This window comes from Rousettus aegyptiacus, unplaced genomic scaffold (genome assembly GCF_014176215.1).
Source record: "Rousettus aegyptiacus isolate mRouAeg1 unplaced genomic scaffold, mRouAeg1.p scaffold_m13_p_11, whole genome shotgun sequence".
NCBI lineage: Eukaryota > Metazoa > Chordata > Mammalia > Chiroptera > Pteropodidae > Rousettus > Rousettus aegyptiacus.
This window is the reverse complement of record NW_023416286.1, coordinates 41709999-41727536: the sequence shown is the minus strand read 5'-3', so window position 1 is coordinate 41727536 and position 17538 is coordinate 41709999.

The window sequence follows — 17538 nt, the reverse complement described above, 5'->3', positions numbered from 1 at the left end:
AAGAGAGATTTGATAGGATCAAAAGGTAAAAACCAGTTTTATTGCCAGAGAAGTTCCCTCATGAGTTGCTAACTAAAGATCAGATCAAGTAACATGGAACTTTCAGAGCAAGGGACCCTGCAACTTGGGTTGTCTGGAAAACATTAATTTAAATTCAAGCTTTCAGAGTCCCTTATTTATCTAATGAAAAATATTAAAAGAAAAAGTGGAACTCACATTCCTTTGATAACAAGATGTGTTGATTTTTTAGCTTTTCTCAATGTATAAATAATTTGAGAAAATGTTACAACTTATCGAGAGTTATGATGACCCTTTGATGATTTTCTTTTGCTACTATTCTATTCTTTAGAGTTAAGGGGAGTGTGGGAACTACTGCAATCCTCTCTTTCCCTACCCTTTTATATTTTCCCAGGTTTTGAAACCTAACTCCTCCTCCACCCTTGCTCCTCTGCTTACTCATCCCTTGGGCTTCTCTCCCTATATGACTTGTCTTTTCCCAGGACACCTTGCCCTTGGTACCGAAACTCTTGGTTATCCAGTTCCTTATTTATTATTGGACCACACACAACAGTCTATCACTTGTCTTCATAATCTCAGCCTGAGGCCTGTGTACATATATGCTGACAGTGATGAGCTTGGGTCACTCTGTGATTCTTAGTCTCTCCCTTCTAGGGTCCATTTTGTAGGAGACCTCGTACTCACTGTGCACCCAGCAAACTCAGGTCTTGCCTCACTTTTACTTACTGTTTTCACAAGAGGAGGGAAATTTTAGGAAACTACTAGGTAAAAAGCTCCCCACCCCTCCAGTCAATGTTCACTGAGTCTGACTGCATTCTGAGTTTGTTGGTTACCGTTCCGGCAGGGCTAACACAGTGTGGGTGGGAAAGTGTGTGTGTGGTGAGCAGGGCTGAGGTGCTGAACAGAAGGCGTGTGAACATCAGAAAACTCTGACTTTAGTTTTCACCTAGTGTCAAAGTACTGGGGATAGAGTGTGGCCACTGATCTGACTGTGCTGCCTTTTAATCCATATATGGAATTCTAGCATGTTCTGCTTTTTCACGCGCTTTCTTCCCTTTTGCAGCCTGTCTACAAACCTTTTGTGGGGAGCCAGACAGTTCTCTGAATGTCTTAGTACCCTCTTTGCTACATGTAGTCCCCGCTCACCCTGGGGAGCGGGCGGCTGTTGGGCAAGGACACTGCTGCAAACCATTTTAGTCCCTGGCGAATCGTAGCGCACTAGTGGTTCTGAGGTAGTTCAAATAGTCTCCCTTAGCTGTGGATAGGGGCTGACAAACCTACTCTACTCTAACTGTGCACTATGAATTGTAGGCTTAGGAAATGGTGAAGCTGGAGTTTGCTGAGGGAGGGAGGGGGTGAGAGAGAGAGAGAGAGAGAGAGAGAGAGAGAGAGAGAGAGAGAGAGTGAACAGGCATAACTGACTAATGTATAAAATAGCTGGGCTCCAAGTGTGCCCATTTGACTTGTGACCTTGACCCCAGGGAAAGCAAAGACTTGTCTGAAATACACTCCAATGCTTCATGTGGCTTGAGCAGCTACCAGAACAAGAGAACAAGTGTGAGGTTGCAGTTCATATCAAGTCAGTCTTACTTGATGGCTAGCACTTATTAGTCATGACTGTGATAATTCTCACATAAAAGCAAGGCTGTGTGTGTTCTTGGACAAGTTACTTAATCTCTCCATGCCTTAGTATTCTCATCTGCAGGTTAGGAAGAATAATAACATTTGCCCTATATGGTTATTCTGAGGATAAAATAACAACAGAAGTGTCTCTAACTTGTCTGTTGTTTAAAATATGTGATCTGAATTCAACAATGTCATTGTGAAGGATCTTTAAGATTGAGGTTCAGAGGCTAAATAACTCACACAGCCACTGAGTGATCTAGGTAGGATGTGAACTGGGTTCTAGGCCTCAGCTCTCTCAACTTTGCTGCACACCCAGACTGCACGATTCTGGTGACTTTTGATGGAAGCTAAACCTGCCTCACCACTTCAAGGGCAGTTCCCGTTCTCTGAGAATCCCTCCCGGGTCACCGTGCCTGAAGCCACATCTCTGAACGTCTTGTGAGTCCAGCAGCAGGGAAACTGTGAGAGGAGACCCTCCTTGCTGTTTCTTCTTTCCCTTCCAGCAACTTTTCCTTGGCAGAGGAAAGGGGGTATCAGGAAAATTAGGCCAGGGCTCTGGGAGGTAACAGCAGCAGTAGAAAGAGCAGCCCTAAACTCCGAGTATGGGGAGGATAAAGTACGAGGGAGACGGATACCAGCTTGAGATGCATAACCTTGAAAATCGTGGCATTTCCTTAGTCCCCACAGGCTAATGTGATGTAGTACTAGTTGATTGGCCACTAATTTGATTCACATGAAAGATCTGACCCTACTCCAGCAAGCAGTCTTTAGCCAGACTCTCTTATTTATAGAGTATATGGAGACTTTTATATTTTGTTCAGCTGTTTAAGAACTCAAGTTTCTCTTTTCCACTTGGGCCCTGGTGATCATGGTCCCAGTGGCAAAGATCCACTCCCCTGCCCTGCCTAACTGTGCTGCCTAATCTATTAGTAAGCTAGTGCTGGCAGGAGGCAAGGGGCAGGGGGTCCTTTATTTGATTGTCGTATCATTTATGTGGCTGTAGCTTCCAATGCTATTATCTTTGTTTAGCACAAACGGAGAGCAGTTAGTGCTCCTGGTAATCTATCTCAGAATCAAAAAGCTATTCAGACAGAGACAGCCTCCTCTCCAAGCCTTTATCTCTTACCACCATCATTTTCCCAGCTGGGTGCAGGCAAAGACCCTGCTTCCAATATGCCGCTCAATGATTTTAGATGATTGATCTTTCTAAAGTGCTTTTCCGTTTCTTGCCACACAGACGCAGATAGATTAAGCAATTATGGATTATTTCAACATCAGATGAGCCAAGACAATTAGTCAGAAGAGAGGCACTGGCTTTTGGTGAGGGGAAGGTTTTAGGCGGCGTTAAAGGTGGAAGCAAGGATTTATTTGCCCATTGGGATGGATGGAGAGAAGACACTGAGCTCAGTTGATCTAAGGGAGGAAAAAAGAAAAAAATATATACACGTGCAGTGGCAGCAGCTAGAATTTTTTATTGTATTATGGCATAAAGAACCCTCACTATCTTGGAATCAAACTAGCACTTCTGAACAGCATTCTGTTAAGGGAGTTCAGATAGCTGGTGCTTCTTAGAGGGGAAAAAAGTTGCTAGAGGAAGAGAAACTGAGTAGTGCATGTAATAAAAGACAATAGATTAGATAGTCTCTGAATGGATCCGGGGCTCTAAATCACTCCAGGCCGGGCTGTCGTGGCAAAGACTTCCCGAGCAGGGCCTTCATGTTTTATGGTGTCGGTGGCACTCTGGGGAGTGAGTTACAACCTTGCAGTCAGTGGGCGGCTATCTGTTATCCTACATGTAAACAGGTATTCAAATCCGGACTCCGGAACCTTTGCTTTGGCGTTTAATCATTCTGGTAATCTAACCTCCCCCTCCCGCCCCTCTGTCCCCGCCAAGGTCGCTGTTTGGATGGTGTGACTTTCAGACTCTTCTCTGGCACTGAAGGCAGGAGCAGCCAGGCTGACAGCCGCCCAACTCATCAACCAGGCTGACAGGCCCAAAAATTAACTTTGATATTTTGTGTGGAATAATTCAGTGGCAATTGGGCCAGATGATGTTCTGTAACCTAAATTCAATTTCCATCAGAGGGAAGCATCAGAGCTAGTCACCCGCTTGCCAAGAGCACCTAGCAATCTCGGGAGCATGCACGTGTATATATATACTATGCGTCCATAATTTCTATTAATATGCCCTAGGTTAACACGTACGCAATATATTTGTTAAGGCAGTCACTGATTATCTGGGGCTCTGTCCTTTCATTCCTCCTTCGCTGCCTGTGTTTCATTCTCTCCTTTTCCATGGTGAGGGACATACGGGCAGGGGAGGGGTGTCGGTGAGGGAGGGGAAGTGTAAAACACGCCATTATGCTCCTCAGCAGTTCTCAGAAAAGCCTGGGGATGAAGGGAGATGTAGCTCTCACGTTAAGTTTGAGACTCACGGATGACTTCTGTTTGATCTCCTGTCTCGGGCAGGGTAGTACAGTAGGTGGCATACAGCCAGCAGAGAAAAATTGCAGGCGAGTAGAATCCAGGCTGCACCTTTTCCCAGATGTGTGGCCTTGTTGGCTCACTCTTGAAACCTCAGTTTCTCTATTTGGAAAATGGGGAAAGTCATTCACCCTGGTGCCTGGCCCAGAGTAGGTGTTCTGGAATGAAAGCCATTGCTAGTCATCGGGAAGCAGAACACTTTGATTCTCTCCACACCCTTGTCCTTTCGGAAAGGCTCCCCATTGCTGATTTATCCTCCAAGAGACAGGCGTCGTCACATCACTGGAGACCAGTGCTTCTCTTAAAAGAGGACACTTTTCCAAATTAGTGATAAAATCATGCATATCAAGACTGGAGGGAACTTGGAGATCAAGAACTCCCGTGTGGATATATTCCAGAATGAGACTCTGAGGCCTCGTTAGCACAAGTGACCTGCTCAACACCTCAGGCTGTAGAAGTCGAGCATCGCCAACTTACCTTACCTGGGGCCCATTACCAGTGCAGAGACATCACCCCTGCTCACTCCCTGTGGGGAGGGGTAGAGGCTTGGCCTTGGGACCAGGTCACAGAACTAACAATGGAGTTGCTTAATTATAAAGTCCTTTTGGTGGAGGGCTAAGCCAGAGACTTTATGCCAAATTCTGCTCATTTGAATGTGATGCTCCCTTGAGATTTGTGACAATACCTCTATCACCATTGATTTAGTTGCCATAGGTGGAAAACTTTGTAACTTGTTTTGGAATTGGGTGAAGTGGAGGGGAAAGGGCGGTTCTAGAAGAAGAAAAGGAGAAAAAGAACAAGTGTAAGAAATCATCTCCAGGTAATAGCACATACAGCATCTTGTGTGACTTCACGCTGGTCCTTCAGATGGTCTCACTGTCCTAACTATTTGCATCAAAACTGGAGAATCTGAGAGATTTGAAAACTTGCTTAAAGTTACACAGCTAAGGAATGGTGCAGCTGGGCTTTTAACTCAGTGTCTGACTCCAGCTCCAGTGCTCTTGTCTGTGACATCTCGTTGCCACTGGAGGCAGGTTCTGAGTCTAGGCCGCCAACAAATGTCGCCTCCTGGTGAGGCCTAACATTTAAATGTTGCGAATCCAGTGGGCCTTGGCAGTGCATGGAAGGCCGTTTGCCAAATGTCTGGATCTTATTTGTTCCCTCCAACCACACCAGGAAATGCTCTTGTTCATTTAAATACAGATGTGACTACATTTGTTGGGGACCATATATTTTTTCTCTAAATAGAAATGCCATGTGTATGATGTTTTCTTTGAAAAGAAAAGCCCAGGGATTATCTGCATCAGGTTATAAAATGATCCCAGGGTCCATTTCTGGCTCTAAGCAAGTTGAGTATACATCACCTCGTTTAATTCAGCAATATCATCAATGTCAGTGCGTATCCACCGGCTGTTGGCTATTGGTCATCCGGACCTGACACAAACTCAATAAATACTCCATAACCCCTGACAGCCGCTAGCAGATTAGCCTGAAATGAGCGATTGCCCAGCCAACACCTGCTGAACCAAATCAGCCCCGTGACGGATGGGCCTGTACTGAGCTCTGACCACGAGTGAGATCAGTGGAAGAATGATTTTATACTTTAAGAAAAGAATTAGAGATGGTGGTGGCTGGAGTGATTGGAAAGCTTTCAGAGGAGGCTGTTTTTCTTCTCTTTCTTCCTCTTTCCCAGACAGATCCTCAGCTGCAGCTTTCTTCCCACACCTGAGCCCATTACACGTTCTAAGCTCCTGCGCCCACAGGAGGAACAAAGATGGGGAACCGGACGTGGCTAAGGCCGGAGGTGGAGGATGCTTTCAAGCGTATGCAGAACGTAGAATGTGCCATGCTGGGTGAAGGCAAGGAGCCATCAGGGCCAAGCCTGGCCATCTGACTCCACGGTGCAGTGGAAAGACCTTTTAGGGTTGGGCAGAGGGCAGGAAACATACCACCTAACTGAAGGATGGGACCTGACTTGAGGATAAACTTTTGGGTATGTCTTAGAGCAATCATCAGTGGGGTCGCCTGATCTTAATAGGCCACCCCAATTGAGTGTCTACATTCAAACACAGGCTTGGTGAAATAAAAAAAATGCAAACCAAACCAAACCCTCTGGATTCTTGCTCTTTCACTTAATGAATGGGGGACTCTCACATATGAGTCACTGACCATCTTTTGAGCCTCAGTTTTCTTACATGACGATAATCTAGTCATGTACAATGATGATAACCTAGGCTACTCGTTCTTCCAGTTTCTTGAAAATCTACATTTTAATTAAGCCAGGCTCTGGTACTCAGAACATTTGTACTGGTCTCTGCAGATATTTTTCTAAATCGGATAGCAATTTGGCATTATGACATCAGCCTACGCGGAGGGACGTTTTTGAAAACAGACCTGTGAAACTCCTTGCCATGTTTACAGAAAGGCTGCTTTGAGGATGTGAGTCCCTAAATCACAGGGCTCTTTCCATGTGGGTCTAAGCAAGGCATTTCTGTCTGGTTTCAATTCCAGAAACTGTTATGTGTATCTTAAACGACTGTTTAGACTTTATATTATGAACTCTGAATTGTGTAAAGGATCCTGATTTTTTTGTGTTGGGGAATAGAAAACCCAGATTGGTGACCTATCTTTCACCAGTGTGTTGAATCTCATGATATGTCTGTGTTTTGGTTCTAATCTCATTTGCTGCTCATATTTCTTTTTGTCTTGGCGGTCTTATTTTAAATGTATTCTATTTTGTAGAATGATGTGGATTGTTTTCTAAGCTACCTTTAATAATTTGTTGGTCTCCAGTGGAGGTGTAAGAAAATCAAAACATTGGCAGAGCTAAGAGACAGCATCTCGGACTTTTTATCTGCATGCTGGGATGGCTGAATTGAGCACAGGAGTCTTTAGTTAGAGCCAGAATGCAAGCACAACTTTCTGATAGGTGAGCAGAAAGGGTAGCTTTCTGCCCCCACAGTCCCTGTTAAGAAAGAGGCAAATGGTTTTGGTGAGGCCCAGTGTGTAGACTGGTCCTGTCTGTCCAGTAAGCCAGTGCCCGGAGAGGGAGCCACTGAGAGTCTCCTCAACCATCTCACACTAGAGGGCCCAGCCAGGTAAACCTGGCCCAGGTGAACTTGGGCCAGATAACGCAGAAGGAAAAGCCTTGCAGGGGCAGCTCACATTCTCTCCTCCAGCACAGGAGGAGCAGCAAGCCCACCAACGGGTCCCTGGCTGTTTCTGGCCAGGTCACCGGTGAATGTGCAGCAGTAACAATCACATTTGCTCTTCCCCTGTCTCATGGTGCCTGTGAGTCTTACCTGCTTGCATATGCTTCCTGGACTTACAGCTTCTGCTGCTCTTAGTGATTCTTGGTGAAGGACCCCAATTTCATCCTCTCTCTAAAGCCAGCAAAGTATTCAGTTTCCCTCACAGTTCGTTCCTGCCCAGTGCCCTATTTCTCTTTATTTCATGGGTCACTCCGGGTCTGAGGCCAGGTCTGTGTTCTTTTCCCTCTTTACTCTCTTCTTCTCAGTATCTAAATATTAAAAGCAGCCTTTGGGCTTTATTTAGTGCAACAAAGTCAGCCTCAACCACGGTGGCGGGCTCACTATGGCAGACACATCAGCGTGGGGCTCTTCCCAGAGCTCCCAGATGATATTTATCCTGATTTTGCTTCATAATAAGTCAGTGGTTCTTGGCTCTGGCTGCATATTTGAATCATGGGGGCAGCTTTTGAAAAATACTAATGCCAGGGTCACAACAGATCAATTAGAACTGATTCTCAAGTGGTAGGGGTGTGGAGGCAAGGAGGGGCGCTGGGTATCTGGAGCTTTTATTGGAAGCTCTGAGTGCACAGGAGAATGGTGCAAATAAGGTACTAGTGGAGGTTTGGTTAAACCTCTAAGAATGTGGAGAGATGCTTATCTCATGAGTGAAAGCTAGAGTCCTGTTGATAGTCCATGACTGTCAGCTACATCCACACCCCAGTTTTGGGTGCTCTGTGAAGAGGTAGGTGAAAGGTGGAAGGATCAGCAGAAAAGAAGAAAAGGAGAGCCATGCGTGCAAGATCTCTCCATGACACTCATTCCCAAGAGATCTGGCATGTCTCTGTGCCCCAGGTAGGCACTAAAAAGAGGGGCCTATGTTCCACACTGCAATGTACACATAGCCATTCCTACAGGGAGGCATGGACCAGGCTGTCGTTGGGAGGATAGGGAGAAAGATCACAGTGTTATGAGCTACTGGAAAGGTTACAAGGGGCTACTCTGTCACTGTAGCATTTGCAGTACAGCACCACCTCATTTATCTTGCACTGTCAGGAGAGGACAGCGTTCCACTTAAGTGAATTTTCCTGAATTCCCAAGCTTGTCCTTTCTAAACCCAAAATTTCATTTACTTTAGGCGTTCTGCATGGAAGGTGTGCTCAAATGTATTATAAACCTCCTTACCTTTTTAGAAACACAGGAGAGTTTAACCGTTTCTTGATGACCCTGCCTAATTTCTATGACTGTCCAGCACACACTCTTCTACTCGCTTTTGGCTTTGTGTATTTGCTCGGCCACAAGGGTGTCAGCTGTCAATTCTCGTTGCTGTTATTGAACTGTTCCTAATGCCTCCATCTTTCTTCTCTAGCACATTTGATATACGCTACACCCAATTTACAGAAACTGGGAACCAACTATCTGAGATTGTTAGACTTTTATGTTAAGCAAGAGTGAAGAGGGTTTGAATGAGTGCCTCGGTTCTTCTAAGCAACATAGTCTGTGAATTTAGTGTAAGCCTGTGCAATAGTTATTTTAGGTGTCTAGGCCTTCTCTGCTTGCACGCATTGGAAGTCACTAAATGTCATACTTCAAGATAAGTGGGGGTGATGCTGTAGTGGTTTTGAAGAACAGTATAAGTATTTCCCCCTGACTGCTCTTTTTCAGGAATGTCATGTGTCTTATCCAACTAGCCAGGTTCCTGCATTGGATGTGTTATTGCCTTCACCTGCCAGACTACCTGTCACTAGGTTTTTGTCTGTAGGTTTCATGAGTCTGGACTTTGTCTGACAAAGGGCCTTCCCACCTGGAAAGAAATGAAGATCAAAAGCTCCTTCAGAAATATGTCTAGGTCTTCGGGCTCAGAGAAAGGGCCCCAGTTTGAAGAGCTGTCAGACTGAGACAGATGCAGTGACATTTGGAAAGTAATTTGAATTACCAGAGGACAATGGATATTGAATGGTTGGCAAAAATGTCTCCCTACACCTGCTGTCAGTGCCAATCGACCACTGGTCTAGCTTCCTGCAGAGAGGAGCCTTGCCCTCACCTACATTTTGGTGTCTTGCGAGGTTATATCATTTGGGCTGGCAGGCTGGGTGTGTTGCCGGCAAGAAGCAATAGCCTGAAACGGCAATGATCTGCAATGAAGATTTTGGGCTTTAGGAAGTCCAGCTCTGGTGTTTTTATTTTTATTTATTTTTTTGTTTGTTTCCTAGCAAAGGTGAAGGCTTGAGTACTTCATTCATGACTATCGCCATCTTTGGAAGTTACTCGTCACCACCATACGTGGGCACTATCCTCCCAACCACCCCGCAGGGTGGGTATTATAAGTCCTGTTTTAAAGATCAGAAGCTTAACTTAGACAAGGAATCTTTCCTGAGGTCAGGCAACTGGAAGGTGCTGTAGCTGAGATTAGAACGTGGGTCTGCTGATTGAACTCATGACATTCACTTTCTTTCTTAACACTGGGCCTTGCCATGTCTCTCTGTAACGTCAGTCTACGTACCTACCCTGGCCTCACACTCTTTCTGTCTGGAAGCACAAGCTGGAGAATCTGGAACTTGTTGGGTTAATGGCAGGTCCTGGAAGCCAAGATTAAGGCCAGCTATTCACATAGATAGGCCAGGTAGCCGTTTCCATGGTTTCTGGGGGCACTGACTTGACCCCATTGCTCTAGAATTACTACTGCTTCCATCCTCTGGGCTTCCTTAAATCCCCAAAGCAGAGTTGGAATACTTTAGCTTTAAGTTTTTTTTTCAAGATGTAAAGATATAAATATCCTTGGTAAGGCACTAATTTAAGCTGTTACTTATTTACATCTTAGGGAAAATAAGTTTCAATTTTTTTTCTGGAGAGCACAAATTTTCTTAGAAAGGAAGGCACATGGAAAGTGAGCAGTATGGGTTCAGGTTATCCAATGAGGGGTGGGAAAGAGAAGCAGGCTGAGGGCATCAAACCCAGCTTTATTAGGGACTAGTCTGGGGACAGTGGTGAGGTTAGAGATCAAAAAACATCCTAGAAAGTACATACCTGGCATCTACTATTTGAAGCCCAAAAGACACTGTGATAGATGTGTGGCTGGGAGCCAAACAGTTGACTAGAGATTTCAGAGCCATAAACATTAATCTTGACCATGGCATCTTGCTGAGCCTTCTGTTTCTTGGACCAGTCACCATCTATTCAAAACTTAACGTCTAGTACTTAGCAGCACTTGCACAAAGTAAGGGCTCAACAAACGTTTGTTCAATACTAAACATTCCACCCAGATACACATTCACGTGGGTGGATGAATGGAAACCCTGAGGACAGAGGTTATCCTATGTGTATTCAAGTACAAATGTCCCACACATAGGGCTGGTAGAAGAAAAACACCCTACATTGAACATGTATATCCTTATTGAAAGATAGAATTGCCCGGCCCCATTGACAGAGATAAGCAGGCTTCTCTGGTATTCTTCAAGCCTCAAGTCAAGAAAAACCACCTCTTTCTACCTGATAAATAAAAAGAAATGGAATGACTATAAGGCCTCAGGAAATCGCGCTGTCCAAAAAATATACGCCTTCTGCTGCACCACCCTGCCTTGCCATGCCCTGCCATAGCCTGACACTCCAACTCCTCCTCCTCCTGATATTTTAGCCTTCTTTCCCAATCAGACCCAATGTGCCTTATCTTCTACTCCTTTCTTGCACCATACACCTCAATTCTAGCCACACTGGTCTCCTAATTATCTCTGAACACACAATATACATTTGTATCTCTTCATCTTTGCCAAAGCAGTCCTCTCTGCCTGGAAAACTTTTTCCCCTGGCTGAGCTACACTCTTTGTTTGGGTCCCAGCCTGATAATGGAATTCATTTTCTGAAATCTTATAGCACTCATGGTCAGTATCGATCACCTAATACTTGAGGTTTGCTACCTTGATTTGGTTACCTTGAAGGCAAGGTCTTATATGTCTTACCTGAAGGCCTTAGCATTGTGCCCACACCTAGAAATTACAACTATGTTTATAAGGTAGTGGTGGACCTTTAGTATTCCAGGAGGTATTATGCTTTAGGAAACAGGGGTTTTCTGGTCAGATATGTTTGGAAAGCACTATTAAATTAAATATGTTTCTTTTCTACAGAACTTCTTAGAGTATATATAATATGTAGAATTTCCTCCTTATTTACTTGAGCATGGCCCTTCCTATGGACCTTTAACACACTATCAGTGTTGTGTTGGAATCAGCTGGTACTAGCTTGCGAGAACCAATTGCTCAATTTTCAGAAAATTTTTCAAACTGCTAGATGTCATATTGGTACCTTGAAATTGGCCCGTAGTGGGAATATTTACACCATGGAAATCGCTAAATGCAACAAATCAGGGCTTTACCCTAGAGAGCCAGTCATTAAACATTTGTCAGCATGCTACTGATACTAGAGTTCTAAAGAGTGCGGCTTAGGAAATGCTGGATCATACGGACTAAGAAAGAAAGGTGGTGGAAGTGGGACAGAAAGAGAAAGAAAGAAAAAGGAACAACTTGTCTGGCAGCCAAAAGGTCATAGGATCCTTCTGAAAGCTTTCCTAGGGGAGAGGTGCACGGCATCGCTGGTGGGCCACAGAGGTGATAATGAAGATAATCGGATCTAACAAATGTGAGCTTCTCGCTCCAACTTAATTTGTTCCTTACTGCCTTACAGAGTTTGCTGCCAATTAACCAATTAGTAGCTAATTTAATTTCCTCATCAGGGTTGCAGCAGAAGGTTTTCTGATTTGAGAGTGAGGTATGCCAGGACAGGTGCAAGAACACTTTTATGCCTGTTAGTGACAGCCTGGCCTGCCCGGGGGCTACGCATTTTCAGGGAGAGAGAACCAGGCTGTTTACTCCTAATCTGCCACCATCTGGCTGAATGACCTTGGACAAGTCACTTATTTCTCTGGGTTGAGTCCTTTATCTGCAAAATGAGGGGTTGAAGACAACCACTCCCTAGGTATGTCGATTTCTATTTCAGAGCTCTTCAAATCATGCCCTTTCGCTATCTCTTACTCTTACTGCTGGTGTCTCAAGGGTAACAGGCCAGTCCTTAGCCTGATTTTCTGAGAGGTCAGCTCCCACTGGGCACACATGCATATAATAATCTATGGCTTTGAAGCCAGAGTTTCTCCTGTGGGCCAGTGCCCTCCCTGAGGCCCACCTGTTTATCCTACGGCAACTTAGAGAATCCAACACTCTGTGCTCTGATTTCCTCCTTCAGAAGTGGAGAAAATACTGCACTCCTAATTGCAAATAAGACTTTCTTTAAGCAACCACGATAAATTAAAAACAGACCAGGTTGGAAATTATCTACTTTACAAATGGATCATTCATTCTGAAAAATGATACTTGAAAATATATTTTCTTTAGAGAAATTAAAATGTGAGGCAATTTAGAAATCACTGTTGAGTGCTCCTCCTCTTTCATTACCCACCCAACATTGCCAAAGGTGGGGTTCACCTTCTTTCTCTTCTGACTGTTCCCCTCTGGGCTGGGCCTTCATTACCAGTCTCCTGTGCCTGTTATACCTCCTGACTGGTCTCTCCTCAGCCATCCCTCACACCCAGCTCATCTTACTCAGGGCCTTGCATTGTGTGCACATTAATATTCAGGAACATTCAAATCATAGCTCTCTCCCCACTCCCATCATGCCTTTATTACTCTGCATACTCCAGACCCACTCTAGAACCCATTTTGAGTGTTGAGAAAAGTTCTAGATTAGGAGGTGGGACTGTTCAACATGTGCTCTTGTCGTACAGCAGAAAGAGTTCCAGAAGAGTCAGAAGCAGCCATCTTCTGACTGCTTAATTCATAACCCCCTGAATTAAGGGGTTGAGCTAAGGGAGAGGGCCCTAAGTCACATTCAACTGCACACAGGTACGCAAAGGTAAAGAACTTGTGAAAAGTTTGTAAAACAGAAATTCTTTACCAGAGGAAAAAATCACACCCTGGTAAATCCCTTTGGGACTCAGATTCTCTCAAAACATGGGCAGCATAAGTGTCCTTATTCTCTTAATTCACAGACCCTCTCGATGTGTTGTCTTGGTAAACATTTACTTTATAACTACTTCATTGAGATGTAATTCACATATAAAATCTACCCATTTAAAGTATACATAATAGTTTTTAATATATTCAAAAACCATAAAATGATCACAACAATTTTAGAACATTTTTATCAGCCCCCCAAAATATCCAAAACCTATTATCAATCACTCCCCATTTTATCCTTCCCACTATATTAGACCTACACACCCAACTAATAATCTACTTCCTGTTTCTATAGACTTACCTATTCCGATATTTCATGTAAATGAAATCACACAAGGTCTTCGTGACTGACTTCTCCTGCTTAGCCTGTTGTTTCCAAGGCTCCTTCATGTTATAGAATGGATTGGCACTTCATTTCTTTTATTGCTGAATAATGCTTCATTGTATAAATACATTACTTTTTAAAGTCTATTCATCGGATGGTGGACATTTGGGTTCAATGTGTCAATTTCTGCACAAAAGCAAGTTGAGATTTTCATAGAGATTATGTTGAAACTATAGATCTATTTGGAGGATTATGCCATTTTAATAACAGTAATCATCTACCTATGAAAATGGGATGTCTTTCAATTTATTTAGACCTTTAATTTGTTTAAAAAATATTTTGTAGTTTTCAGTGTACAAGTCTTAAAATACTGTTACATTCATTCCCAGTTGTTTTATTATCTTTGCTGCCATAATAGATAAAATTGTTTTTTTAATTTTATTTTCATATTGTTTATTGTTACTGTATAGAATATAATTGAATTTCATATATTACTTATTTATTAGTTATAATCGTTTTTCATTAAATTCTGTAAGAAATTTTATATATGAGATGTTATCTGCATTAGAAACATTTTTATTTCTTTCTTTCCAATCTGAGTTACTTTCATTCCATCCTCTTACTAATTTCCCTGGGTGAGACCTTCAATATAATGTTGAGTAGAAGTGGCAAGAGCTGACGTGTTTACTTTGTTCTTGTTTTTAGAGCGAAGCATTTTGCCACTAAGTGTGACATCAGCTGAGGGCTTTTTTTGTAGATGTCCCTCATCAGGTTGAGAAGTTCTCTGTTGGTCTTAGTTTGTTGAGTGTCTTTATCACAAAATAGTATTGGATTTTGTCAAATGCTTTTTCTGTCTATTGCAATGTGATGATCAAGTGGTTTTCTATTAATATGGTGCATTTTATTGATTAATTTTCAGATGTTAAACTAACTTTGTTTTCCTGGCATAACACTTGGCCAGGGTGTATAATCCTTATTATGTTGCTAGATTTCATTGAAAATTTTTATATCTATATTCATAAGGAATATTGGCATATAATTTTCTTGTGATGTTTTTGTCTGGTTTTGGTAAAAGGATAATATGGGTTTCGTAGAATGAGTTAGGAATCAGAGCAAATAACTACACCTTGTTAATTGGGCTTTTTGAGGTTGTTGACAGGGGAAATGATGATAACACTCTGGGGGTGGGATGTTTTAGGGGTCCCACACCTGGTCTCCAAACCACCTCTAGTAGTTGTGAGGCAGCTGGTTTTTCAGGCAAGTAGAGAGCTGGGGAGAGCGAGATAGGAGTAGGTCAAGTTCCAGCGCCCAAATCCCTGCTGTTCTGATGGTTATTTCACATATGCCACCCCATTTCATTATGCCACTTAAGTGTTAAAAATGAATTAAATACACGAAATAAGCAGAACATTTATAGTAAATAGAAGCAAAAAGGTGTTTTTGGCAGTGAGTGGCAAATAAGCCGTGTAAGTTTTGTATGGGAAACTTATTGTGTTCAGGACGATGGACACCAGCCTTTTTGTTGTTTATGTTCATATTTGTCAGTTTTCTAAGAATTACGGCAAAAAACCCATATTATTTATATAGCACGTTACATGTACTTTTATATTTATTACCTCATCCAAACTTACAGAAACCTGTGATTTTAGATAAGGAACCCTTGACCCCTGGATGTTAGCACACCTCCTCAAGTTCACACAGCTGGACTCTGACACATAGTCACAGCAGGATTTGGCCCTGAGGTTTCTGACCCAAGTTCATGGCTTTCCTACAACATGACTGTCTTTGTTGAAAAAGGAATAAAATTCAGATCAATCATTTTCTACCAATAGGAAAGCTGCTAGGAGTTGAAATGAATGGCTTAAGTGTGGTTTTTCTGTACCATCTGTGGTTTCCTTGGCTTCACGATAGGAAACTCCTGGATCACCCAGCTTCTCTTGGACTCCTCTGCTGGCTCCTCAACCTCGGTTTGATTCTTTTTTCTTATTAACCTTCTTTACTAGAAAGGGGGCCATCTTCTGGACCTTCAGAAGACCCCAAATCCACTTGTAGCCATGGGGTCCCTCTTGAGTTCAGTCTTGAAGGACCTCTTGCTTGTTGGGTATTTTCATTCAGAAGCTCACACTTAGAGGGAGATATTCTGTTCTTGAAGGCAATAATCCCAGGTCACTGAGCATGCATGATGCCAAGCCAGAATTCAGTCCTTACAAAAGCACTTGCTCTGATTCTCTCTTTGGTGCTGTTTATATTCTGTCAACTCCAGGGAACTTCAGCAACCGACAGCTTTATAGACTCCTGGCCTTCCAGAATTCCGAAGTAGTTGTTTGGTTTCTTTAAACATGTAATGATAGAATGGGCCCTTTCCTAGGGGGCTTAGCAAAGCAAAAGTGGGTTATTTGGGTTTTATCAGCCTGTTTCCTTCTGACCCCACCATGCCCAGTGAAGTCCTCTATTTTCCCCTTCACTACTTAGCCAATAAAATAAGTCTTCCGTGTTAATGTTGTCCCCTTTACTTCTGTGACATTCTTTACATATAAGCTTCCAAGGATTTTGCCCAATTTGGGATATTTAGTGTGTAAGGTCCTCAAAGTCAGGGCAACAGACAGTCAACAATGCTTGCTGAATGGATAAACCTTTTAACATATTTTGCACAGGTAAGTAGATAGCCACATGCCAGTCATCAGTATAGTTCAATTAATGCTTCTGATTGTAGTGCAGTGCTCAAGATAAATTTAGGCCTTGAATGCAAGGGCCTATACAGAGAATGCAATGGGGGGTGGTTTTTCGAAAGACAGAATTTTTCAAAAAGAGACGTGTCCACATTCTACTCAGCTGAGTGAGATGAGAGGTTCCCTTTCCTTTTCTGATATTTAGTTTCTCTACTGTAAAATGTGTGAGTTAATAAGAAGATCCCCACAACTCTGTGGCCCTCACTCTGTGTGTAAAGTAAGGTGCAGGAGAGACAGGGGTCATTCCACGTGAGATCAGGAGAAGGCTTTGTGTAACCTCTGATCAGGATTGATTTTACAGCAGGGGCACACATTTTAAACAATGTTAGTTTAGAAAACTGAGAAGTAAGAACATCTATTTCTGGCCCAGTCACATGTTTTTCTTCAGTGCCAAAGGTTGTCCCTGCAGTGAGAGCCTTGAGGTTTCAATTAAAAGGTGTTTTTCACTAAGATCTTGATAGATGACTGCTTAACCGGTTTATCTTTTCCATGAGGTATTTTCATGTAAGAGGAGACTTCTTATAAAGGAGAAGTCTCCCGGACGTGAAAGAATAGTTCTCCAAAAGTGGCAAACAATGACTAGACATAATGATTTTGAAAAAAGAGCCCTTCTGACTTTTCTCAAATCAGGTCTGACCAAGAGACTGACTACCTGGCCCATTATTCAACGGCCCAGCACAGCATTCTGAGCCTCACTTGTCTTTTTTTAAATCCTCTTTCTTCTACTCCCACCCCACCTCTGAACCCGTCTGACACTCATTCTGGGTGCAGAGGGCACTTGGCACTGCTGCCACTGGCTCCTGTCACTCTTTGTCAACTCCAATCACCCTCATTTTGTTTCCTCTCCACAGTCCGTTAATAGCAGCTCTCAGAAGCCTGGGTGGTTACCTGCGGCCCCTGACCCTTGGCCTCAAGTATCATGTAGCTAGAAGAGGATTCTTGATGAAAAAGAATGAGCAAACCTTAGCCTCTCTCAGCCTCCTGTCACCTTCTGAGGAGATGATTCTTGAAAGGGTGTATAATCCTGGGATGATACACACACACACACACACACACACACACACACACACACACACACACATATTTTAAAGTTAATTCTGCAGACT